Source organism: Hippopotamus amphibius, chromosome 7 (assembly GCF_030028045.1).
Source record: "Hippopotamus amphibius kiboko isolate mHipAmp2 chromosome 7, mHipAmp2.hap2, whole genome shotgun sequence".
NCBI lineage: Eukaryota > Metazoa > Chordata > Mammalia > Artiodactyla > Hippopotamidae > Hippopotamus > Hippopotamus amphibius.
Genome location: NC_080192.1, coordinates 92675283 through 92701144, shown reverse-complemented (window position 1 = coordinate 92701144; position 25862 = coordinate 92675283). Strand labels below are relative to the sequence as shown.

At 36.3% G+C, this 25862-nt stretch overlaps 1 long non-coding RNA gene across 1 annotated transcript; it reads left to right on the top strand.

The window, feature by feature from the left end:
• Window positions 1–7462: 7462 nt before the first annotated feature.
• LOC130856525 (uncharacterized) lies at window positions 7463–14260 on the top strand. The gene is made up of 3 exons (XR_009054605.1): window positions 7463–7646; window positions 11979–12065; window positions 14212–14260. It is a non-coding gene; the product is annotated as an uncharacterized LOC130856525 (long non-coding RNA).
• Window positions 14261–25862: the final 11602 nt, after the last annotated feature.

The following is a 25862-nucleotide window of genomic DNA, read 5'->3' as shown; positions in this document are numbered from 1 at the left end:
CTTGGTTAGGTTTATTTCTAGGTATTTTATTCTTTTTGTTGCAATGGTGAATGGGATTCTTTCCTTAATTTCTCTTTCTGGTCTTTCATTGTTGGTGTATAGAAATGTAAGAGATTTCTGTGTGTTAATTTTGTATCCTGCAACTTTACTAAATTCATTGATTAGCTCAAGTAGTTTTCTGGTGGCATCTTTAGGATTGTCTATGTATAGTATCATGTCATCTGAGAACAGTGACAGTTTTACTTCTTCTTTTCCAATTTGGATTCCTTTTATTTCTTTTTCTTCTCTGATGGCTGTGGCAAGGACTTCCAAAACTATGTTGAATAGTAGTGGAGAGAGTGGACACCCTTGTCTTGTTCCTGATCTTAGAGGGAATGCTTGAAGTTTTTCACCATTGAGAATGCTGTCTGCTGTGGGTTTGTCATATATGGCCTTTATTATGGTGAGGTAGGTTCCCTCTATGCCCACCTTCTGGAGAGTTTTTATCATAAATGGGTGTTGAATTTTGTCAAAAGCTTTTTCTGCATCCATTGAGATGATCATGTGGTTTTTTATCCTTCAGTTTGTTAATATGGTTTATCACATTGATTGATTTGCATATATTGAAGAATCCTTGCATTCCAGGGATAAACCCCACTTGATCATGGTGTATGATCCTTTTAATGTGTTGTTGGATTCTGTTGGCTAGTATTTTGTTGAGGATTTTTGCATCTAAATTCATTGGTGATATTGGTCTGTAGTTTTATTTTTTTTTGTAGTATCTTTGTCTGGTTTTGGCATCAGAGGTGATGGTGGCTTCATAAAATGAGTTTGGGAGTGTTCCTCCTTCTGCTATATTTTGGAAGAGTTTGAGAAGGATGGATGTTAGCTCATCTCTAAATGTTTGATAAAATTCACCTGTGAATCCATCTGGTCCTGGACTTTTGTTTGTTGGGAGATTTTAAATCACAGTTTCAATTTCATTCCTTGTGATTGGTCTGTTTATATTTTCTATGTCTTCCTGACTCAGTCTTGGAAGGTTATACTTTTCTAGGAATCTGTCCATTTCATCCAGGTTGTCCATTTTATTGGCATATAGTTGCTTGTAGTAGTCTCTTAAGGTGCTTTTTATTTCTGTGGTGTCCATTGTAACTTCTCCTGCTTCATTTCTAATTTTATTGATTTAAGTCCTCTCCCTCTTTTTCTTGATGAGTCTTGCTAGAGGTTTATCAATTTTATTTATCTTCTCCAAGAACCAGCTTTTATTGATTTTTGCTATTGTTTTCTTTGTCTCTATTTCATTTATTTCTGCTCTGATCTTTATGATTTCTCTCTGTCTACTCACTTTGGGTTTTGTTTGCTCTTCTTTCTCTAGTTTCTTTAGGTGTAAGGTTAGATTGTTTATTTGGGATTTTTCTTGTTTCTTGAGGTAGGATTGTATCACTATAAACTTCCCTCTTAGAATTGCCTTTGCTGCATCCCATAGGTTTTGGATCATTGTGTTTTCATTGTCATTTGTCTTTAGGTATTTTTTTGATTTCCTCTTTGATTTCTTCAGTGATCTGTTGGTTATTTAGTAGTGTATTGTTTAGCCTCCATGTGTTTGTGTATTTTACAGTTTTTTTCCTGTAATTGATTTCTAATCTCTTAGCATTGTGGTCAGAAAAGATGCTTGATACAATTTCAATTTTCTTGAATTTACCAAGGCTTGATTTATGACCCAAAATGTGATCTATCCTGGAGAATGTTCCATGTACACTTGAGAAGAATGTGTAATCTGCTGTTTTTGGATGTAATGTCCTACAGAAATCTATTAAATCCAGCTGATTTATTGTCATTTAAAGCTTGTGTTTCCTTATTAATTTTCTGTCTGGATGATCTGTCCATTCGTGTAAGTGGGGTGTTAAAGTCCCCCACTATGATTGTGTTGCTGTTGATTTCCTCTTTCATAGTTGTTAGCATTTACCTTATGTATTGAGGTGCTCCTATATTGGGTGCATATATATTTATAATTGTTATCTCTTCTTCTTGGATTGATCCCTCAGTCTTTATGTAGTGTCCTTTCTTGTCTCTTGTAACATTTTTTATTTTAAAGGCTATTTTATTTTATCTGATATGAGTATCACTACTCCAGCTTTCTTTTGATTTCCATTTGCATGGAATATCTTTTTCCATCCCCTCACTTTCAGTCTGTATGTGTCCCTAGGTCTGAAGTGGGTCTCTTGGAGACAGCATATATATGGGTCTTGTTTTTGTATCCATTCAGGCAGTCTGTGCCTTTTGATTGGTGCATTTAGTCCATTTACATTCAAGGTGATTATCGATATGTATGTTCCTATGACCATTTTCTTAATTGTTTTGTTTTTGTTTCTGTAGGTCCTTTTCTTTTATGTTTCCCACTTAGAGAAGTTCCTTTAGCATTTGTTGTAAGGCTGGTTTGGTGGTACTGAATTCTCTTAGCTGTTGCTTGTCTGTGAAGCTTTTGATTTCCCCATCGAATCTGAATGAGATCCTTGATGGGTAGAGTATTCTTGGCTGTAGGTTCTTCTCTGTCATCACTTTAAATATATCATGCCACTCCCTTCTGGCTTGCAGAGTTTCTGCTGAGAAATCAGCTGTTAACCTCATGGGAATTCCCTTGTATGTGATTTGTCATCTTTCCCTTGTTGCTTTTAATAACTTTTCTCTGTCTTTAATTTTTGTCAATTTGACTACTATATGTCTTGGTGTGTTTCTCCTTGTGTTTATCCTGCCTGGGACTCTTTGCACTTCCTGGACTTGGGGAGCTATTTCCTTTCCCATGTTAGGGAAGTTTTCAACTATAATCTCTTCCAGTATTTTCTTGGGTCCTTTCTCTCTCTCCTCCTTCTGGGACCCCTATAATGCGAATGTTGGTGGGTTTAACATTGTCCCAGAGGTCTCTTAGCCTGTCTTCAGTTCTTTTCATTCTTTTTTCTTTATTCTTTTCTGCATCAGTGATTATCACCGTTCTGTCTTCCAGGTCACTTATTCGCCCTTCTGCCTCAGTTAATCTGCTGTTGGTTCCTTCTAGTGTATTTTTCATTTCACTGATTGTGTTGCATATCTCTGTTTGTTTGTTCTTTAATTCTTCTAGGTCTTTGGTAAACTTTTTTTGCAACTTTTCAATCTTTGCATCCAGTCTTTTTTCAAAGTCCTGGATCATCTTCACCATCATTATTCTGAATTCTTTTTCTGGAAGAGTGCCTATCTCCTCTTCATGTAGTTGTTTTTCTGGGGTTTTATCTTGTCCCTTCATCTGGTACAAAGTCTTTTGCCTTTTCATTTTCTCTATCTTTCTGTGGCTGTGATTTTCAGTTCCACAAGATGAAATACTGCTGATACTGCTTGATACTGCTGTCTGCCCTCTTGTGGAGGAAGCTGTCTAGGAGGCTTGTGGGTTCTTCCTGATGGGAGGGACTGATGGTAGGTTGGCCTGGGTGAGTGGAGCTCAGTAAAACTTTAATCCGATTTGGTGGGTGGAGCTCAGTGCCACTTTAATCTGCTTGTCTGCCAATGGATGGGGCTGTGTTCCCACCTTGGTGGTCCTTTGGCCTGAGGTGACCCATCCCTGGAGCTTACAGGCTCTTTGGTGGAGCTAATGGTGGACTCTGGAAGGGCTCAAGGCAATGAGCACTTCTCAGAACTCCTTCTGCCAGTGCCCCTGTCTCCTTGGTGAGCCACAGCTGCCCCCCATCTCTGCAGGCAACCCTCCAACACCAGCAGGTAGGTCTGGTTCAGTCTCCTATGGGGTCACTGCTCCTTTCCCTTGGGTCCTGGTGAGCACACTTTTTTGTGTGCCCTCCAAGAGTGGAGTCTCTGTTTCCCCCAGTCCTGTGGAGGTCCTGCAATCAAATCTCACTGGTTTTCAAAGTCTGATTCTCTGGGGATTCCTCCTTCTGTTGCTGGACTGCCAGGTTAGGAAGCCTGACATGGGGCTCACAACCCTCAGGACTTCTGCAGTATAACTGCTCTCCAGCTTGTGAGTCACCCACCCAGCATTTATGGGATTTGATTTTAATGCCATTGTGCCCCTCCTACCATCTCATTGCGGCTTCTTTGTCTTTGGACATGGGGTGTTTTTTTTTGGTGAGTTCCAGTGTCTTTCTGTCGATGGTTGTTCAGCAGTTAGTTGTAATTCTGGTGCTCTTGCAAGAGGGAGTGAGCACACGTCCTCCTACTCCGCCATCTTGATTCTCCCCAGTTACTTTTATTATTGCAAAGAGTTGGGGTGGAGAGAGATGGGAGGGCTATACTGCTGAGGAGACCATCACATTATGGTAGGGGACCCATGCCAACAGCCCTAACTCTGATAGTAAGGAGAAATGGGAATGAAAAAAAGATTCAAGAAACATTTATGGACTGTGATTGAAAAGCCTGATGACTTTTAGGCTGTAAGAATTGAGATGTCAGGAAATGAAAATGGCTCCAAAATTTCTAGCTTATACTGAAGGAGATTGTTGCATGATGTGATCATTATTAAGAGCTGAAAGAATGAAAGAGGAAAGACTATCCAAGGACTTCTTCAACTCTCTAGCAGAATGTCACTTTACCATCACAATGGAAAAGAGTTAATTCCCCCAAAGAAAATCCAAGAGCTGCCAAGAAGAGGAAATAGGCATGAAGTTCAAAAAATACAAATATCCACTACAATGTCTTAGGCTGGGCTTTTCTAATGGACAAGGGTGAAGTCTCGTATATTTCATTTATTTATATTTTAAATAAGAGGGCTATCCTGGTACTATTGGCAAGCAGATGTTTTGCAAATGGTCTTTGATGCTGGGGCTGAAAATGGTGATGGGGTTGATAATGACTCTGATCTTTTTTAAGATGATAGAAAACTGTTTACACTTAGGGAGTCTTCTAGGAGGCACTGATAAATTTAGATAAACCTCTGTCAGCCTCCCCACTGCTATGATTCTATGACGCTGCTCTGAGGTCCAACACTACCGCGTTATGAAATGAACCACCACAGACCGTGCCTTGGGCAATGTCACCACCTGCAAATACATCTCTCAACCCAGTCCAGAGCTGGTAGAAACTGCCATGTAAAAATGATGTTTCTCTTTACTCAGGGGTTGCCGTGTAAATAGTAGCAGCTCAGATAACATTCTAGAATTCTCTGAATGGGCTTCTGGAGAGGTCCATGGACAGAGGAGATGTAATTATAGACACCAACCTAGAGAAAGGACTCCATTCTGCCCATTTCCCTGGGTCAACCCAAGCTGAAAGCTTACCCTGTGGAGTTGCACTGCACACATAATTTTGCCCTGGATAATTTCTCTGATATCAAAGAATCAAGTTTATACAAGCCTAAGCCACATTGCAAACAACAGTATTTCCTGGACAGAGTATGAGTGATTAGCTGTGAGAGTCATGACCGTTTGGCCCCCAACCCATATTGACATTTTAAGACATAGTATAGAAATTCACATAGTGTTCATAACATAAAAAGCTAGCCCCTTAATGAACATCTTATCTGGGGAGCCCAGCTACAATATATTTCTAGAACCTCATAATGATCACGTTTACTTTATACTTTGGTGCTTTAAAGCTAAAAAGAGGGGGGGAAATGGATGGAGAAAAACATTAAGTTCTATGGTTAAGACCAAAGCAAAAACTCCATGATGATGCCACGTTAGAATGAACTGCAAAGCAAGTACACGCAATTATTTCTCATAAATATTCGGCAGCATCTCTGCATATCCCTTGAAGTGGCAGCAAATCCAGGAATGGGAAGTCTTGTGTTCCAGAACTGCTTATAAGCATTGTCATGCTTGGGCATAAATTACAGAAGCCATGATTTCAACCACAGTGGAAGAGACGATAAAGATTTCTGCCCCTTATTAACTCCATGCGGCCACTAGGTTTATGAATGGAGTAAAAGTTCTGAATAGGAACAAAAAAGTGGTAAATGCTCTGAAAAGCACTATGAGGTGATGGGTGATGCCTTAGAGGGCCAGGACAGAGAGAGTGGGAGGGAGTCGCAGGAGGGAGGAGATATGGGGATATATGCATAAATACAGCTGATTCACTTTGGTGTACCTCAAAAGCTGGTACAAGAGTGTAAAGCAATTATATTCCAATAAAGAGCTTAAAAAAAAAAAAGCACTATGAGGAAATTTCTTCACAGTATTGCTGCCAAGGGGGAGAGAGAGAGAGAGAGAAGGAATAAAAAGCCTGCCAGTCTGCTCAGGGCTGGCAGTGGCCACCCGCCAGTCATGGCAAACAGAAGTTCACTTCCTCTACTAAGTAAATAAACTTAATTGTAAGTTTGTAAGGCCACAGAAAGTATAAACCAATTGTTTTGTGCCAAGGTCGGAAATGTCTCCGTTGAAATTTCATGGAAACGAGAGCTGTCTTTTTAAAAATCAGCACTGAGCTGATTGAAACTTGTAACTGCCCAGAATAGAGCCCCAAGGGCCAGTGGTTAAAAATATGGTTTTTATAAACAAACATGACATTGCAAACTTAATGCAAAATCCTGTGCATATAACATCACTTATGTTTGCAAACTGTTTAAATAAGAGCTACAAGAAAAAGGAAGTAAAATTGACCATTAACCTTTTGTTTAACATTTTCAACTATCTATATTTTGAAGTAGATGGTGGTATACCCTTAGCCCTCCAAGAATTAAGAATCTGTTGGCATTTTCTCCTGAATTTTTCTATGCATATTTTAAGAAAATTCAGCTCTTAGTATATGCTGCACACATAAAATATCCTGGGTGCAAAATTTTTCCTTGCTGCAGAATTCCTTGGGGTGTCACCAAATTTGTTACACTGAATCGAACTTAGAGAAACATTATAAACAATACTTAACTAAGGTCCTTCCTTGCCCTGGTATTTACAGATTGAAAATAGAGGTGGTTTCTTTTTCCTTTGGAAATTTATTAGCCAATATTCCCCTCACTCCAATTCAAGCTCCTCTGGTATTTGAAGAGAAACCACAAAACACTAGTTGTTAATATTGTTTTAAGCCTCACCCTCTTTTTTCGTTGCCTCTTCGGTTAGATCTGCTTTTAATATGTCACTTTGCAAGTTTAATTAAAATCATAACAGCTCAATCCTATGAGTTTGGATAACACTGGATAGCAGCACAGATTTCAGGCATTACAGCAGAGACATAAAATCTCTCAGAGTTGGATGGTTGGTTTACCAATAATTTAGATGGAAAAGTCTGTTTCTTAAACACACAAATATTTAACATGATTACAATTCATTTGCTCTTAGTCCCATTATTCCAAAAGATCATGTGTTGCTCTGAGGGTGTTGTTCTGAACCACCTGGTTCTGATTTGAATTTGGATCATCTTCTTATGCATGAGGTCAGTTTGTGTGTGTTCTTAGTATGACCCAAAACGCCATTGTCTCACTCCACCTCCTTTCAAAATCCAAGTTGGTAGTTTGCCACCGTTTTCCCTCTTCATTATTAAGCTTACAGATATTTTTGAGTCTTTTAGATGAGCAAGAGGTTTTCGTTGTTGTTTATTTGCATGTAGCTTTCATTACTGAAGCAGTGGAAGTAAAACTAGCTTTATGTGCCTGAAGTGTCAAGGATGGTTAAGGACGGCCTGGTGCAATTTGAGCTTTGGAAGAGATTTACCAAATGGGATGAGTTTGAAGAGGATTGGTCATTATCTTGGATGTGGTACGTGTAGTACTTTCTGCATGATTTCTCTGAAGTTATTAACCATTGTACTGCTTTTTTCCACAGTGCATTCTGTGATCTTCTTGGAAGCATGTGTGGTATGCTTAGTTCTACTCTATTAATTATATGGGGTATCCTCAAATCTTTCCTATATTGTTTTGCTATTAAGGATTAATGAAACATTTTCTTCGGCTGCCTATTCATTTGTAAGACTGTGTCCTTCCCCTCTGCTCCATGCTCAGAGAGGAATACTTTTGGACTCTATAACTTCATACCTCTAAAATATTGAGGAGAAACCCTCTAATTAAAAATACAACATGATTTCAACCACAAAGGAGATGTTAAATTCCATTTTGACATCAATTGGAATGGAATGGATGTCAAAAGGGAATTTAACATCATGAGAGTCACTTCCAACCACATAAGTCTGATATTGAGAGGTGAACTAAGGACACAGAACCATTTTAGTTCTAAATATTGCTGGGTTTTGTGGGATTCAACCAAACCCTAAGTGCTAGAAGAACATCTCTTCAGATTAAATTGCAGTGGATAAATATTCAACTCTGGTTCAGTTTACACTCAGATATTTTGTTTTCATTCTCCCAAGTTCCTAGTAGTTATAGAGACGCTGGCAAAGGGAAAAAGGCTTCATGTGAATGTATCCTATTCAGAAATATCCCTGAATGATCACTGCCAAGGTTTTAAAATTTGTTGTCCTGAAAAATTCAGGCCTCTATTTTGGTCAAGGTTGGGACAAAAATTATTAACTTTTTCCCTCTATACCACGTGAAATCCTGCCTGGCTGGTAATTTACTTGCATTAGGAAACCAAGTAGGGAACTTGTCCTACTTACACCCAATCTTCTCATTGGGTAGTTTAGCACATCTATAAATTCACTTTGATGAGTTCAAACAGAGTTTCGTTATGTGTGGGAGAATGAAGTATCATTGTCTGATTGTTGATTGTTGAATGTACAATGGGTATTAAGCCATAATTTTGGGGCCTCTCATTTGTGCAACACAATGAAGAGTCAGAAAGGATTAATTTTAAAAGACATTTCCCAAGTACCATTTAGAACCACTTTAAATTTTTTCCTATTTTCTGTACTTACTGCCTTGCATACACTGCTGATACTTTGGAGAATATTCTTCTACTTTCTAGGGCCAACAGAAAATTGAATCTAGCATGCTGATAGCTCATGTTGGATCCAGACTTAATGTTCTCAGAAAACATGAGTGGTCATGTTAAATTACTATACTTCATGTAACTCTCACTCACACCAGCTGCTGAAGCTCAGCTTGATTGGAGAATAGCCTACATTGTAGGCCTGCTGCTACTTATATTCCAGGGAAATATGTGTTTCTGTAGGATCTATCTCTGGCTAGCTATCTTCCTGTTTTCTCATTTTCTCCTAAAGTGTCAATAGCAGTAATTAAGATTGGGCACTGACTATCATTCTGATCTTTGGTGTTCAGAATTCATAAAATTTTGAAATAAAAAATTCATCTATTTTATTGTTAGAGCTTAGGCTGGTATTCCTTCTTTTACTTTTTCTTTCTTTTTTCTTCTTTAAACAGTGTATGAGAGTTAGCAAATGCATCTGTCTCTTTCTCAGCTGAAGAATAACAAAGACAATTTACCTCTATTAACCAGAGCTATGTCCAGCTTTAAACTTTTATGGCATGTCTCTTTATCATTTGCTTATATATTCTTTCTGATTGCAAAGAAATCTTTTCAATTCTTTTTTGATGTAGACAAAATTGGACAGTATAGCAAAAAAATCAAAGGCAAATGTAGTATTCATTTTTTATTTGTATTACTCAGAGGAAATAATGTTTTTAATGTTTTGGTGTATATGCTCTAGTCTATTTAAAAATGAATATTTTTCCAAAAATGATGTCAAGTTACAAAGATATCAGGCAACATATTTTATTCACGACAGTAATTCTCTATATTTTCAATGGTGTTTTCTTATACAACATATGATTATAATTGAAGCATAGTCATTGGTGATACAGTCATACCATGATTTGTTTAGCCAATTATATATTTCTATGCATATAGGCCATGTTCAATGTCTTCCTGGTTAGAGATATTCATTTTCTTTTAAAAAGTTGGTCATTTTTATTTTAAATGTTATTGATTTGATTTGTGTGGTTAAAACAGTAATTCATTAATAAAATTTACTAGCAACAAATTTTAACTACTTTTGTTTTTTTTCTCTTTTTCCTATTCATGTCATTTGCCTATTTTTCATATTGTTTTTTGCTTATAATTTGCAGCAATTACAAACAAATGCTGTTTATATATTTGTGATAAAAAAAAAAAAAAACCTTTAGAAAATTTTAACTTTTTAAAAGAGAGTTTCCCAAATTTTTTAAACTTTCTTTTTAAGGCTTTTGCCATAGGTTTAAGTTTACAATGTTTTTAACCACTGTAAAATTATGTATATTTTAACCTATAATTATTTTTAGTGGCTTTATGGTTATTTGCTTTTAATTTAAAATGTAATTTATTTCTAATTTATTTGCAATATGCTATGAAATTTATCTTTTTTAAATGTTGGGAAGTTACACCAATCTACTTATTAAGTAATCCATCCTTTTTACACGTGAAAAAGTTATTAGTTATTCCATATTTTCACATTTTAAAAGCTTGTACTCCTTTTGCTTTCTTGTATTACTACAATAGAATTTCCAGAATAGAAATAAATAATTATTGAAAAATTGGGCTTATTTCTGAATTTAATGGAAATAATTCTAGTATTTCCCATTATTATGAAATTGAGTACAGATGTGCTGTGATAGACTTTTTGACATTTAAGGAACTGCCTTATTTTGCTTATCTAGCTATTTTTTAAAATCAAGAATGAATGTTAACTATTATTGAGTTCTTCTAGAACACCTATCAGATGATAGTGTTGTTAATACTTTGATTTTGCTGTTATACTCATTTTTGAGAAATAGAGGTAATTTGCTCATAATTTATAATTCTTTTAGCATAATGATAGATTTGATTTGGTAGAGGTTACATGTGTGTGTGTGTTTCATCCACAATACTAGGCTTTATAATCAGAGATACAGGAACTTTGGAAAATAAAGAGATTTCCATATTTTTGATGCTCTGAAATTACTTAAATAACATAGAAATAAAATTCTTAAAGTTTTGAAAACACTTTGTTTTTCTTTCTATTGAGGTATGATCTGCAGAGTGGAATGCAACGAATGGAATGCATTTGATCTTTTGTGTACAGTTCAATTCATTTTGTCAAATGCATACACTCATGTAACTCACACCCAAATCCAGACCTAAAACATTTCCTCCATCCCAGGAGGTTTTATCGGGTGACTTTCCAGAGAGCTCCACCTCAGAGAGGCGTGTGCCTTAATTTTCATCACCTGTCCGTTCTTGTACTTCATATAAATTAAATCATACATTTGAGATTCATGTTGTTACATATATTCATGATTCATTTCTTCACATTGCCAAGTCATAGTCTATTGTATGAATATGCCCGATTTGTTTATCTAGTTTCCTGTTGATGAATATTATTGCTTTCCAGTTCTAGGCCCTTATAAGCAGAGTTGCTTTAAACATTCTTGTACAAGTTTTCCTAAGGTAATCTGTAAATACCTAATAGAAATGGGGGTCACAGGGCAGGTAATGAGTTTAACTTTATCAGAAACTGCCATTTTTCCAGAGGATGTGACTTTTATGCTACTGCCAGCAATGTATATGAATTCCATTTGATCCACATTCTAATTAATATTTGATATTATCAATCTTTTTAATTTTACCATTCTAGTAGGTGTGAGACAATATGTAATTGTGATTTCAATTTGCATTTTCTTGATGATTAATGATATTAAGCATCATTTTATGTGCACTTTTGCCATTCGGTATATCTTCTTTTGTGAAATGTCTGTTTAAATCTTTTGCCCATTTTTAAATTGGGTTATTTGTCTTTTTATTATTGAGCTGTAGGAGCCCTTTACATATTGTGGATACAAATCCTTTGCCAAACATATGTACTACAGATATTTCCTCCCTGTCTTCAGCTTGTTCATTAATTTTCTTAATATTTTGATGTAATACATTTTAAATAGATCATTGTTATTTAGTCACATCTTTTATATTTTGAATTATAGATTACTCTTTTTCATTATTAACATGAAATAATTGTAATTTTGGTTTTCTCTTTGAATAAATCTATCTAGAAATAAGATTTTAATTACTCTAGTTTAAGAAGTCAATTTATATTTTCATTTTTAACCTATACCTTTATTCCTTTTCTATTGGAAAATATGACCTTTATTATTTCAAATTTTTTAGACTTTCCATGATGGACATTGTGATGCACAGTTCAGACTCTCTTTAGGGAATGGAAAAATATAGTTATTCCTCCTGGGATTGCAGCAGGTAAATAGCCCTCAGCTCTCATAATACTAGGGGATTGCGTCCACTAAAAAGCTGCCCCATCAAATGCCACACTCCCTTCCCTGGTGACCCAAATCCAATGACTGATATGTGTTCTCCAACTCACAGCTCTGCTGCTCCCTCATCCAATCCTGCCTCTTTTCCTTACCTTCCACAGATATTGAACCTTCTAAACGATTATCTCCATCTTAGAATGTGCCTCTTTGGGAACTATATCTGCAATTGCTGAGATTGGGTTGTGTGTGTGTATGTGTGTGTGTGTGTGTGTGGGTGGGTGCAGCCAATTAAATGATTGAATTTGTAAATATTACAGGGATATTGCAAAAATAAAACAAAATCAAACATAAGCAACAATAACAACAAAAGCAACGTATATTTGTATTCTTTCACTGGAGGATACAAAGCCTGATATAGTTATTAAACTAAGTATTTATATTATAATAGCCTTTTTTATATTTATGTTTCGCTATTTGATTCGTCAAAGATTGTCTTAATTCTCTTTTATTGACTTTAAAAAATTTATTCATGAGTATCATATACTTTTTTGTATTTTATATATCATATTATATTTTGATATAATAAAATTACCTATCTGGAAAATTATAGCAATATATAGTAAGTTTTACCTGTATTGTATGAATTAACTGTCTCTCTGTGTTTTTGCCTTAATGTTTTATATGATGTTACTGTTGCAACCCTTTCATTTTTTTATTTATATAATTTGCTTAGTTCAATTTTTTACTGTTATTTTATTTACATTTTTTTAGGTATGTTATTGTTAATTGAAGTAGTGAGATTTTTTTTTCTTCAGACTGAATGTTTTTGAAAGGGAATATTTAACTCTTTTATACTTGTTTTTATATTTGGCCCTACTTCTTTCATTTTCTATAATTCTTTTAGTCATGCTTTCTTACTATTTTATTATTTTCTGAAATTCAGAATATAAGCCATACTTTCTTTGCTATATTAATTTCTAGTGTATTAGGAAGAGTATATTTTGTTTTAATTCAACTATTGATTACTTTTCAACTTTTCAAAAGCATTCTTTAATCTATTTTGTTTTAGAGTAAAAAATTACAGTTTTTAATCCCTTTCTATATAAGAGAGAACATTAGTCAAGCTTTTATTTCTTCTCAAGTCTCCTCAGTTTTTGGATTTTAGTTTCTGCTCATATAATCGGGACTTTCCAATCAATATTATTGAAGTTTTACTATCTATATTACATATTTTTTTCTTAAAAATAATTTTTCTTAAATTTGTCCACCATTTCTTAAATACCTTTCTGCTTCTTTATAATCCTATATTTTTAATCTCCAAAGTGTTTTCCACCTGCTATAATATTTTTAATTTCCTTATACTGCTCTTATTTTTTTTTTTTTACCATTGTGCTGCCTTCTCATTTTATTCTATTTTATGTGTATGATGTTTCCTCTCCTGTTCCATAGGATTCATGTCCTGTTGTACTTGAGCATAAAAATTTACTGAAATAACCAGAGATATTTTCTTTCTTTTGATATTCTGGGGTAATTTTTTCTAGTGATTTCTTATTCAGTTGTCTGTGTCCTGGAGCAACTACTATGGTGCTTCAGAAATTCTAAGGGTTTAATAATTTTTATTTCTTGAATTATAACCTCAAACTAAGACTCAGAGTAAACTCTGACCTGGTACCTTCAACTCTAACTTTTGTATTTTAAATCCAACTGGAACCTCATATGCTAATTAAATATATGTATTTATATATTTTTTCCTGCTCAAAAATCTTCCCTTTTAATGCCTATAAAATCCAAACTACTTAACTTGCATTAAAGACTCTCAATCTTTTCTGCCTGTGTTATCAAACTCATCTACCATAACTCTCCACTCAAATCATACATTACTCACATCTGCTTATTCACCCCAGCTGTTTCCCTTATCAAAATTGTACCCCTTACCTCTCCAATAATTTTATTTTTCTTACCTCTCCATTTACATTCTTACACACTTTCAATCCTCCCTCTTGTATAGAGAGTTTGTTGATCACTCCTTCCTAAAGTGACCTGTCCCTTACCGGAACTCCTTCACCAGTTACGTAGCTGTTCCACTGGGTGCTTACCTTTTATTACCTTGTACTTGTGCATTTTGTTGCTAGGTGTTGGTATCTGACTCCCCCAGCTAGAGGATGGACTCTGAAGGCCAAGGTCACACCTCAATTGTTGTTGCTGTTGCTGTTGTGTCATATGATTAAAAAGTCCTTTGATTCCTAGCAGAGCACCTTGCCTTTATTGAGTCTGTAGTAAGTATTGGCTGACTGATAAACATGAAACTCACCCGTGATCTTTGAGCGGATCTATTTCTGATCCTGGTAACCTATTGCTTAAAGCTGAGAAAATTACAAAACAATATCAAGATCAGTCCATAAACTAAACACGCCTTATAAGATGGATCACTTCCAAGTGTGTAATGAATTTAATGCTTCAATACCACTTTAAACAATTATTCCAAGTTTCCTGTTTGAAGTTGACTCTTCAAAAGAGTAGTGGTGTGTTGCCTCTTCTAACTCCAGTCTCTTGTGGCTTCACTGTTCTTTGGCAAAGATTACTTGAATTTGTCATAGTCTCAACTCGGCATGGAGAACCAGAATTTCGATTGTGGTTCACACACCTCGATCACTTATTAGGTCCAGAGGCTTTTAAGGCTAAGTCAGGCATAGTAATGGTTTAAATGACTACATTTCTTGGCAAGGTAAATGACATCTGAAGAAAGATGAAAATTCTTTTTTAATCTTTTTTTTTCTTTAATGGGTTACTGCAGATGGAGGTGATTTTCCCTGGCATAGGATTTTATGTCACACAAAGACCTGTGCTTTTCTAACAACATCGTGACCATTTGATGACTCTTCGTCAAGAGTTTTGACAGTTTGTTGGCATGTAATCCATCCCTGCACCTGTCTGGGTAAACTTAAAAATTTATGTATTTAAAAGAAATATTTATAAATACTTCAGCATTTAATGTGGATTGGAGCATACTGAGTGATTATTTAAAGCATCTAAATTTTGAAATCCAATCTCAAGTCTTTCTGGGGAGGTGGTTAACTCAGTTTCTTTGGCAGTCGTAATAGGGAACAAGAAGATACTTTCAAATAGCCCAGTGGATTGTTCCAGGGAGTCTTTAGTCTCATTAAGTTTCTTTTTCTTAATGAGCATGTAAAAGCTCTTGAGTTGTTCACCATTTTTATTTTTTTTAAAATTAATTAATTAATTTATTTATTGACTGTGTTGGGTCTTTGTTGCTGCACACGAGCTTTCTCTAGTTGCGTCAAGTGGGGCTACTCTTCATTGCGGTGCTCGGGCTTCTCATTGTGATGGCTTCTCTTGTTGCAGAGCACTGGCTCTAGGCACTCGGGCTTCAGTAGTTGTAGTACATGGGCTCAGTAATTGTGGCTCCCAGGCTCTAGAGCACAGGCTCAGTAGTTGTGGCACACAGGCTTAGTTGCTCCACAGCATGTGGGATCTTTCCGGACTAGGAACTGAACCTGTGTCCCCTGCATTCTTAACCCTGTGCCACCAGGGAAGTCCCTGTTCACCATTTTTAAAATGAGGTATTTAATATGCCCTTTAAAAGTTCGAGGATTTAAACCCTTCCCGTTCCTTTTAAATCTGCAATTACAACACTGAATACTTTTTCCCATTCTGTCCATTTACATGTGGTTAAGTGAGAAATGTGTTTTTTTTTAAATCAGGGTGCAACAGTATTGGATGATCTGCAAGTGCTGACTCCAATATCCTGCAAGATTTTTTTTTTTGAAAAGAGTTATCGATAACATCTCCTTAGCTGGGGATAAAGGATGGCCACATTGAAGGAATTATTAAATGCTGAATGAGAAGTGCTTCACACCTGGACCATAACTGACCATATTGTTTTTGCCATTCCTACTATCATATTTCTGGTATTTAAAAATAATTTAAATGTTTTATAAAACAAAAGTTACTAAGCATTATCAGTCTTCTTACCTCATCCATCATAGGATTTCCTGAGATACAGCATAATAAAATCAGACTGGGATCCAGTTCTGCCTGCTGCCTGCTAGCTGTGTCCCTTTAGACAAATCACTTGTTTTCTCCGAATCATCTAATTTTCATACTGAGTCAATGTGAGAATCAAGTGAAATAATACATGTGTAAGGAATAAATTGTTTTTCTTGTTGGCTGGAAAGAAGGGCCATATGTAAACTACTGGCTATTTCAGAATAAAGTTGTATAATGCATCATTGTGGCTGACGGGTGGTGATGAATGGAAATGAGGTGGCTCTAGAAAACAGGAGTCCAAGGAAATAGAACTGGGCTCAGCTATGAAGAATAAATATTCTGCAACAGGCTTCCCATCACTGTTTTCATCACTATTTTCCTGCTATAATTAAAAGAAAAATACATTCAGGGAAGAGTTCATGGAAACAGTGGCCCTCACGGCTCTCTGGATAACTACATTTCTGGCAGTGCTGAAAGCTGTTGTATACCTAGAGACAGACCATTAGGAAGACTGACTTCCTTGAAATTGATCTCCAAGAGGATTTTGTGTGGCCAGAAATTTCCATTGAATAGACATGGAAGAGAAGTGAAAAATCAGAGAAAGTATGTATTCCTATTTTAAGTGCAGCTGAGAAGCTAGGAATAAGAAATGAAGATTGACTCTCAACTAAATGCTTTAGAGTTGAGGAAACCAAGCAGGTAATCTTATCTGACTCTCATTTTATAGATAATGAAACTGAAGTTCCCAGAGAAGTTAACTTGCCTAGTTTGCAGGTGAGCTTGTGCCCTGGTTGGTTCAGTGTATACCTGTTGCTGTAGCTTAATTTTTCTTAGCACTTTCACTTCACACTCAAAAGTGTCCTGTTGGAATGATAAATTGTATGGCTGTCGTCAGTGGTGGCCTCAGAACCAGCAGGGCAAAAATTGCTTTCCAAATCTCCCGATCTCGATTCCTAGTCCACTGTCCCTGAATCTACCCTACTACTACTGTCTTTCCTTGAGTGAGCTGGAACACACTCTATTTTTCAAATAGGAATCTGATTATTTTGCTCATGTGGGTCCAGAGACATTCAGAGATGTGTGATGGATGATGCCTTAGAGGACTGGGACGGGGAGGGTGGGGAGAGTCGAGGGAGGGAGGGAGTATGGGGATATGTGTATAAAAACAGATGATTGAACTTGGTGTACCCCCAAAAATATAATTAATAAATAAATAAAATGAAAAAAAATAAAACTCTTAAGAAAGAACATGAAAGAACACTATGAGCATAGGGTTAGAAATTCACTAGAAGAGAATTTATGGCAAGCTTGGTCAAATATCACACCGGGCATTCATTCAGTCAGGAAATAGTTAAGTCCCTATGTATCTAGCAAACTAAGTGAGAGCTCACCAGTCACTGTTTCACGTATTCTTTTTACATACCTTTTTGTCAAGTAAACACTTAATTACTGAGCAGTTTCTAAATGCAAGTCACTGTGAAAGAATCAAAGAAGTGGCAATGGATGAGAGACTACCAACAGCTTTAAGAGGTACAATTGGCACTCTCTAACTTGTGAATCTTCACTTAATTGGGTAGCATCACATTAATGTAATGGTCAACATTTCCAGTGTGTGGATTCCATTTCTACTCTTGACGGTTCAGGATGACTTGGTGACCAGGTATCAGTGATCTGGGAGATATTCTAAATATTTGGTAAGGTGGTGGCTGGGTGGTAGGAAAAGGAGGAGGGAGAGAATTTCCCAGAACCCCTCAAATCACACCATCTAATTTGTTTCCTACATGAGCCCAGAGCACAAGGTCAGGCAGTACAGCCTATGTAATGAACAAAGAGCCTTGTGTGCTCACTCCACAGGGCTGAGGTGCCAGTGACTTACCCCTGAGAGGTCAGAAGCACGTCAGAAAACCTCCCACTGCAGAGGGTGAATAAGAGGGCTATAAAACATGAGAACACAAAACGTAATGGCTTAATAGTTTTGGCTCTGTCCTGGTTTGCAGGGACCTATCTTCTTACATAGTCAATGAGCTGTTTCCAACCTACACTTGATTTCTTTAGTGGAGGGAGAAAACAGATGCGCTGTTGGCAGTATGGGAGTCTAATCCAAACATCTAAACAACACCGCTTGGAGGAATTCAGAATGGGGTCCAAGAATATGAAGAGAAATATATTAGAGAACAGGGACTCTAAAAGTTTATTTTTCCCCCCTTGTCTACTGTTTTTGGCGTAGTGTAGCCATCAGTAGCAGTCATCAGTGGCTAATGACCTGGAAGAAACAGGAAATCGGGTGGAGGTAGGGTCACACATGATGATCTCTGGCAACTTACAAGGAGGCTTTCTTGAGTTGCTTCCCCCATCACATGGGGTGAGATCTTTTATGAGTTTGAGTCAAATCCATTCAAATAGGTTTTCTTAACCTGGCACTGTGCAAGCTCTCCAAAGCTAGAAACCTATAGGTATTAGATGTCTTTCAATTTCCAGAGCCTTCTTGTATGATATAGGAACTCATTTTCTTTAAAAAAGTACTTTTTCTCAAAGGTATCTTGGGAAATTTTATCCCATAATTACTACAAAATATTTGGCTTCTTATCAGTTGAACCGAGTTAATTTGTATGTCAAAGATGCAAGTTGAAATCATTATGGAAAAATATATGATACCATAAAACTCCTCATATTTATAATATTCAAAATTCTTTTTAAAAAGTTAATATTGTGTGCGCGCATGCCTGCACATGTGCACACACTCTCTTTATGCCCTCAGATACAAATAGAGAGTCTAGAAGCCTGGAACAATTCAGAACTAAATGGGAATCCTTGTTAGTGACTTCCCTGTTCCAGCAATTATATGATATGTGTAAGTCTCACCCTGGCATCCGTCCATACCTACAAATAAAAATATTTATCATTGATCATGCATGTAATTGAAAGGATAAACATCAAGGATTTCTCCTTTCTTATCTATATGTAGCTAACCTCAGATATAGTCCTGTAAATTATGGAAAACAAACAATAACAGAATAGATTGTCATCTTTGAAATCTGGAAAACAGATGAGCTCTCTAGACTGAGCAAAACATGCGCATATATAGCCACATGCCTTTCCATCAGAATTGTTGGTGGAAAAAAACTAGCACATTTATAAGAAACTTTGTAAAGTGCAATGCAAGCTGATATATAGGGAAAGAAAGAAGATTAATGGTTGTCTGAGGATGGGGTTAGGGGTGGGAAGGTGATGGAAAGGATTTTGCAAGGACACAAGAAAATGTTTAGGAGTGCTGGATACATTTGCTATCTTGATAGTGGTGATGGTTTCCCGGGTATATGCGTGTTTCAAACCTTATTAAATTATGGCCTTAAAATGTGCAGCTTATTGTATCAATGATACCTCAATGAACCTGAAAACAACTGTAAATTTTTTAAAAATAAAACTAGCATGAAAGAAACTCTTAGAATTATAAGGCATTTTTTAGTGTAGCCCTATAATCTCCATTAAGGGTATCATGTTGCCTATTAGAATGACTGGAATTAGAGATATTTTCATGAAAGAAAGGCGCATGTCTTATTTTATTTTAGCTGCACCAGGTCTTAGCTGCAGCATGCAGGCTTCTCAGTTGTAGCAGGCAGACTTCTTAGTTGCAGCATGCTTGTGGGATCCAGTTCCCCAACCAGGGATCGAACCCGGACTCCCTGCATTGGGAGCACAAAGTCTTACCCACTGGACCACCAGTGAAGTCGGCGCACGTCTTATTTATTTCAGTTGCTGTAGCCTTAAATCTCAGTACAGGTCCTGGTATATAATAAAGGTACTTGGTATATTTTGACTGAATAGACAAAAAGAAGCAATATAATTTCAAAGTATACAGAAAAGAAGGATATACTGGTTAGCATAAGATGATATATCAATTATATTTGGCTGCTAGTAACAGAATCCCAATTCTAGAGGATAAATCAAACAAGTATTTACTCTTTCTTGCAATAGTGGTTCAGAGACAGGCAATCCAGGGTGTTTGGTGGCTGTCCAAAAGCACGGTGAACTCAAGATTTTTCTATTTTTCTGCTTCGCCACACGTGGCTTTCATCTTCAAGGAAAACTAATTTTCCCAGATGGCAGAGGAAATTCTAGCCATTATCACGGACTTCTAGAAACAGGAAGGAAGATGGCAGCTCTTCTTTCCTTAGACTATTCCTTTCAAGTGAGCTTCTCTGAAGATCCACCCCACATTTTTGTATTTCATTAGCCATAGTTAATATCAAGGGAGGCTGGGGAAAGTAGGCCATATGTTGGATGCTGATGTATGCAGGTAAAAATGAGGTACTGGAGAACAAGGAAGAAGGAGAAAATGGACATGGGATGGCAACCAGCTGTGCCTAGCATATTGGGCATCAATGTTCCTTTCATGATTATCGTTCCTCTTGTTCTTCGCACCAAAGTTGAATAGTAATTAGGGTTTATGGAGCACTCTTCTAGGTGTGGCCTTTTAAACATTCAGATCTTTTATTTCACTATAAATATTTGGCAAACATCAAGCAGCTAGAAAAGAAAATGGTTATACCTGAAGGAAACTAGCAGTGAATTCCAACGTACAGAGTCACTCTTCCAACCAAGCAAAAAATACAGGTCAAAGGCCATTGTAATAAAAAGATTGTCCAGATTCTTTTATTCTGTTGTACTGCATATTTCTTAAGACAAATGGGTTATTGCCTAGGGCTCAGAAATCTTTTGCTATATAGAGATTTTTGTCACAATAATATTTGTTGTGATGAAATTTGACCTATATTATATTTCTTTACGTCTGCTGCCTAATTTCCCTTAGGGCTGTGGTTTTCAAATTTTTTAGGTGGAGAAATCTTTTGTTGGAATAAAATCTTGTGGAAGCATACAAACAAAGCAGATAAAATTGATGTGGTTCTACATGAAGGATTATGAGTAGAAATAACCTACAAACCCACGAACTCATCCACTTTCCCACCCCACCCTCTACTTTAAACCACACATACATGCTCTGGCCATGTTTAAGATGTTGTCAATGATTTATTTTTAGTAAGATTTAAATCCATCTAGTCAAGAATAAGTAAAAGACTTGGAGAATATTCTCTTCCACCAGCTCATTTCTTTAGATTCTATGAGATGACCACTTAAATCTTCCAATTTGTATACATAAGTTAAGAATTTGAGAATCAGTAGCAATTTGGTGTTTTTAAATAGTGTCTTGGCTTAAAACACAGAAGGTAATCAACTGCTGAGGTTTCGCTGTTGTAAACTCTTATTATGGTGTGGAAATACAGCTCTTCATTGCACCATTAGAATCCGCACACATCCATTCTAATGGGAGAGAAATTACTATGTTTATCACTCATTTAAGAAACAGTTTTTCAGAAAATGGTTGGTTTTGTTGTTGCTATATGTTTTGCTTATCATATCCATAACAAAGCAGTGTGGAATTCATCAAAAATAAAATCTGAAGTTCTTTCATTAAAAAGAAACATTTTTAGAAAAAAATATACATATTAGGAAGTAAGATCATCAGAGAAACCATCATTTTTTATTATTATGAAATAGGTGGCATGTGATTTTTCTTCTTAAGAAAAAAGAAAAGAATATGGGCACAGGAAGTTTTAGGAGTCAATCTGGTTTTTTGTTAAAACCAAAGAAGGGCCTACCGAGGAAAAAGTAAAATTACTCTCTAAAAAGCTGTTTTATATTCAAGTCAATTTTTATTACTTATGATATATATATATATCATTTACATTTACATTATTGTTTACATTATTTATATCATTTACATATTGTTTACATTATTTACAGTATTGTCCACATTGTTGGTTCTTAAAAGGGAAAGTGTTGCCTTCTCGGAAAGCATTTTAGAAATGCGTGTGTGTGGGTTTAGATTGTTGAAACGTGTGGCATGTGCTATTGGCAGTCATCGGATGGGGGTCAGGGAAGCTACATGCCTTGCGATGTGCTGGAGAGTCCTGCAGAATAAGCACTTGCCGATGTCCTGCAGGACTTCTGGACATCCCACTAGCTATCTACTCTGTTTTACATATAAGAACAAAGTATCTTTGCATGGTTTTAACATATACTGACACTAAAATTAGTGGTAGATTTAATTTTATCGTATTTTGTTCAAAGCTTTATCAAGATTTGTTCACCAGTTCAGAAAGTTATGTCACTGGCAGCAAAATCATTTGTGGTACATGTCCCACCAGCAGCCCTCCATAGGTGATGATTCAATGAATAGGTACAAGCACTTTCCAGTGTACTTGCCTCTGAGTTTTACAAACTGAACTATAAATAATTTTCTTATAAACTATTATACTTTTACTTCTCCTTTATATTTAGTTAGGGATGCAGATAATTGCTATGGATTTCATTTCAGGCTAGTAAAGCTGGTTATAAGAAGTAGATGTTAGATCTGACAAAGTTGAGGCTATTAGCCTAGGGGTTCTCAACCTTGGCACCATGGATATTTTGGGGAGATTACTCTTTGTTGTGGGAATGGATCCTGTGCACTGTAGGATCTTTACCAGCATCCTTGGCTTCCACTCACTAGATGCCAGGAGCATTCCCCCAACATACACCCAAATTGTGACAACCAAAAATTTCTCAAGACAATGCCAAATATCCCCTAGGGGACAGAATCATCCCTAACTGTGAACCACTGGATTAGTGTAAGATATAAGAATTCTAGAATTGTCACATGTGCTCCTATTTTAAGCTCACCATTACTTTTAAAAAAAAAAAATTTTTTTCCCAACTGTTATCTTATGAATTTTAAAACTTTTTTTTTTTAAAAATTGAAGTATAGTCAATTTACAATGTGGTATTAGTTTCTGGCGTACGGCAATGTGATTCAGACATATATATATATATATATATGTATATATTCTTTTTTAGATTCTTTTCCATTATGGTTTATTATAAGATATGGCATATAGTTCCCTATGCTATATAGTAAGACCTTATTGTTTATCGGTTTTATATATAGCAGTTTGTATCTGCTAATCCCAAACTCCTAATTTATCTCCCCCTACCATTTCTACTTTGGTAGCCATAAGTTTGATTTTTATGTCTGTAAGTCTGTTTCTGTTTTGTAAATAAGTTCATTTGCATCGTTTTTTAGATTCCACATATAAGTGATATCACATGACATTTGTCATTCTCTGTGTGACTTACGTCACTTAGTATGATAATCTCTTAGTCCATCCATGTTGCTGCAAATGGCATTATTTCATTCTTTTTTTATGGATGAGTAATATTCCATTGTGTGTATGTATACATACACACACACACACACACACACACACACACACTCCTTCTTTGTGTATATGTATATCCATTGCATATATATGTATGTGCATCTTCTTTACCCATTCATCTGTTGATGGACATTTATGTTGTTTCCATGTCTTGGCTATTGTGAATAGTGCTGCTCTGAACACTGGGGTGCATGTACCATTACTTATTAAAGAACAACTTCTCTATGTTCTTTGAAACTGCTGTTGAGAGCTCCTTGGTGGAGCCCATGCCCTAGTTTCCTTCAGTAGCTTGTTATGACTGTGTTAGCTATTGCTTCTTTGAAAATTTCGAGATTTTTGATTCTTTTTTAGGAAGGAGGAAACTTAACTGGAAAAGGCTGAGTTTTACCCCAGTTTTGCCATAATTTGTTTGTGTGACTTAGGCAAATCATTTCGCTCCTCTGTATCTCAACTTCATCTGTAAAATGAAGGATTGGACTAGAAAATCTGAGGTTCGGTCATTTCTCAAAGTCTTGATTAATTTTTCTCTGACTCATTTCTTAAAAAACCTGTTTAACTGCTGGCAGTTCTACATGTGATTTGGCAGAAGGCGTCTCAAACGTGCTGAGAAAGTATGAGCTTAAAAACAGTGATATTCGTGAAAAAATCATCACTTAGAGAATTTTAAAATAGTCCAACTGAAGTTAGCAAAATAGATTAATTGCAGCTTAACAAAATTTAAATTTCTTTAAAACCTTCTTTTCAAAGAACGCTGTTCTGAAATAGAACAAAAAGACTCATTAGGATATTAACAAACACATACGCTTGGACTTTCTGAGGGAGTCAGTAATTTGGCCCATGATCTAGATTGATGAAGACAGAAAACCTGAAGCCTCAAAATGACATTGGTATCTATATTGATGACTCTTCCTCTAGATGGCCAAGCTATATGGAGGATAAATGAAAAAGTCATCAAGTCATATACTGTTTCTCCCACATGGCTAAATACCTGGACATTTGCAGATAGAGAGAACTTACAAATAATTGGCTGAATTTTCACCTTTTTTTTTCTCAGTGGCTTGGACATGAGAAAGATGGAACTCACTTTATAGTGCTGGCAACAGTCACCTCTAAATCTAAGACATTTTAATTATGGATATTCCTTATTTCTCCTCTCCTGTTACATAAAAAGGCTCTAAAAGCATTCTATTGGCCAGTGACAATGATAAAAGAATTAAACGGCAAACTGAAGGAGAAGGAAAGTTACTGAACACCCACTGTTTGCTAGGCATATAAAAATAATCCTCAGAGCAGCTTATGATAAGCACTCAATTATTATTTATGGATGAAGAAACTGAGCCTTTGAGATGACCTGTCCAAGATCACCTAACTACAAAAGGGAGCCTGAATCCTTCTGATTCAAATGTCCCCACTTTTTCCAGTGAGATACTAAGATACCCTTAAGTAAGCTGAAGGTGGTTACGGTCACTAGAGTTAGCATGGCTGTGTTTCCCAAATGCCACCCCTAAGTGAGGCATAGTTAGAAGGAAAATCTGTAAAGTTTGTGTAGCTTGTGTTTGATTTTCTTCTCCCTTCTCCTTCTTCCTTTTTCTTCATGCTTCAAGGTCTGACTCTACTCCAGGCATCAGTATCCCCAGACCGCTCACCAGATGCTTTATGGGCTTCAACAACACCACATTTGGTCAGGGCAGTCATCCCAACATTCTCTCAGAATCCTCCCCCTGTTGAACCTTACCCAACCCAATTCTGTTTCCTTAGACTCTGCTTTCTGCCAAATGGTGTTATGCGGTCGTGGCTTTGCAAACACTGCCTGCTACTGGATTAATTGTCTAGCCTTCCAGGGGTCTTAATCAAAATACAAATCCACCCAAGATCTTTCAAGAGAGGTTAGAGTGTTGTTGCCAGTGTCAGTCTTGGTGACTAAGCAGACTAAAAACCTCTCTGCCAGGGGCCATCAACATTTTTATGGAGATCAAAGCCCTAAACTCAAATGGTAAAACGCTCATTAGACATTTAAAACCAGTGAGTTTACAAGGGGCAATAAAGGGATAACTGTGCCTTTTTCTGGGGTCTCTTATAATATACACTGCACTAGACCAAAGTCTTCCTTATGAGGAACCAATTTTTGATCAAGACAGTAAATGCCCAAGGAGCCTACGTTTAAGTTGGCTTAACTGGAAAAAAAAAGAATTTGGTGTTTCAGTGATCAAGATTTCCAACATTATACACATAGCAGCAACACTGGGTAGTAGGCTAGGTGTGGTCTCTGGTTCTGCATAACAAAGATGTCAATTATTCCACTGGGCACAAAGAGCTTCTGTTCATTTGTCAATTGTTTAATACTGATTGAGCATGTGCTATGTCTAAGGCTTTGTGCTGGGGTGAAGATAACAGATCTTGTTAATGTGTAAAAGGTTTAAAATAATCTATTTACAAAATCATGTAAATTAATGCAAGGTTTGCAGCAGGACATGGAATTGATATGCATATTATATTCATTTACTTGTGCTCATTTATTC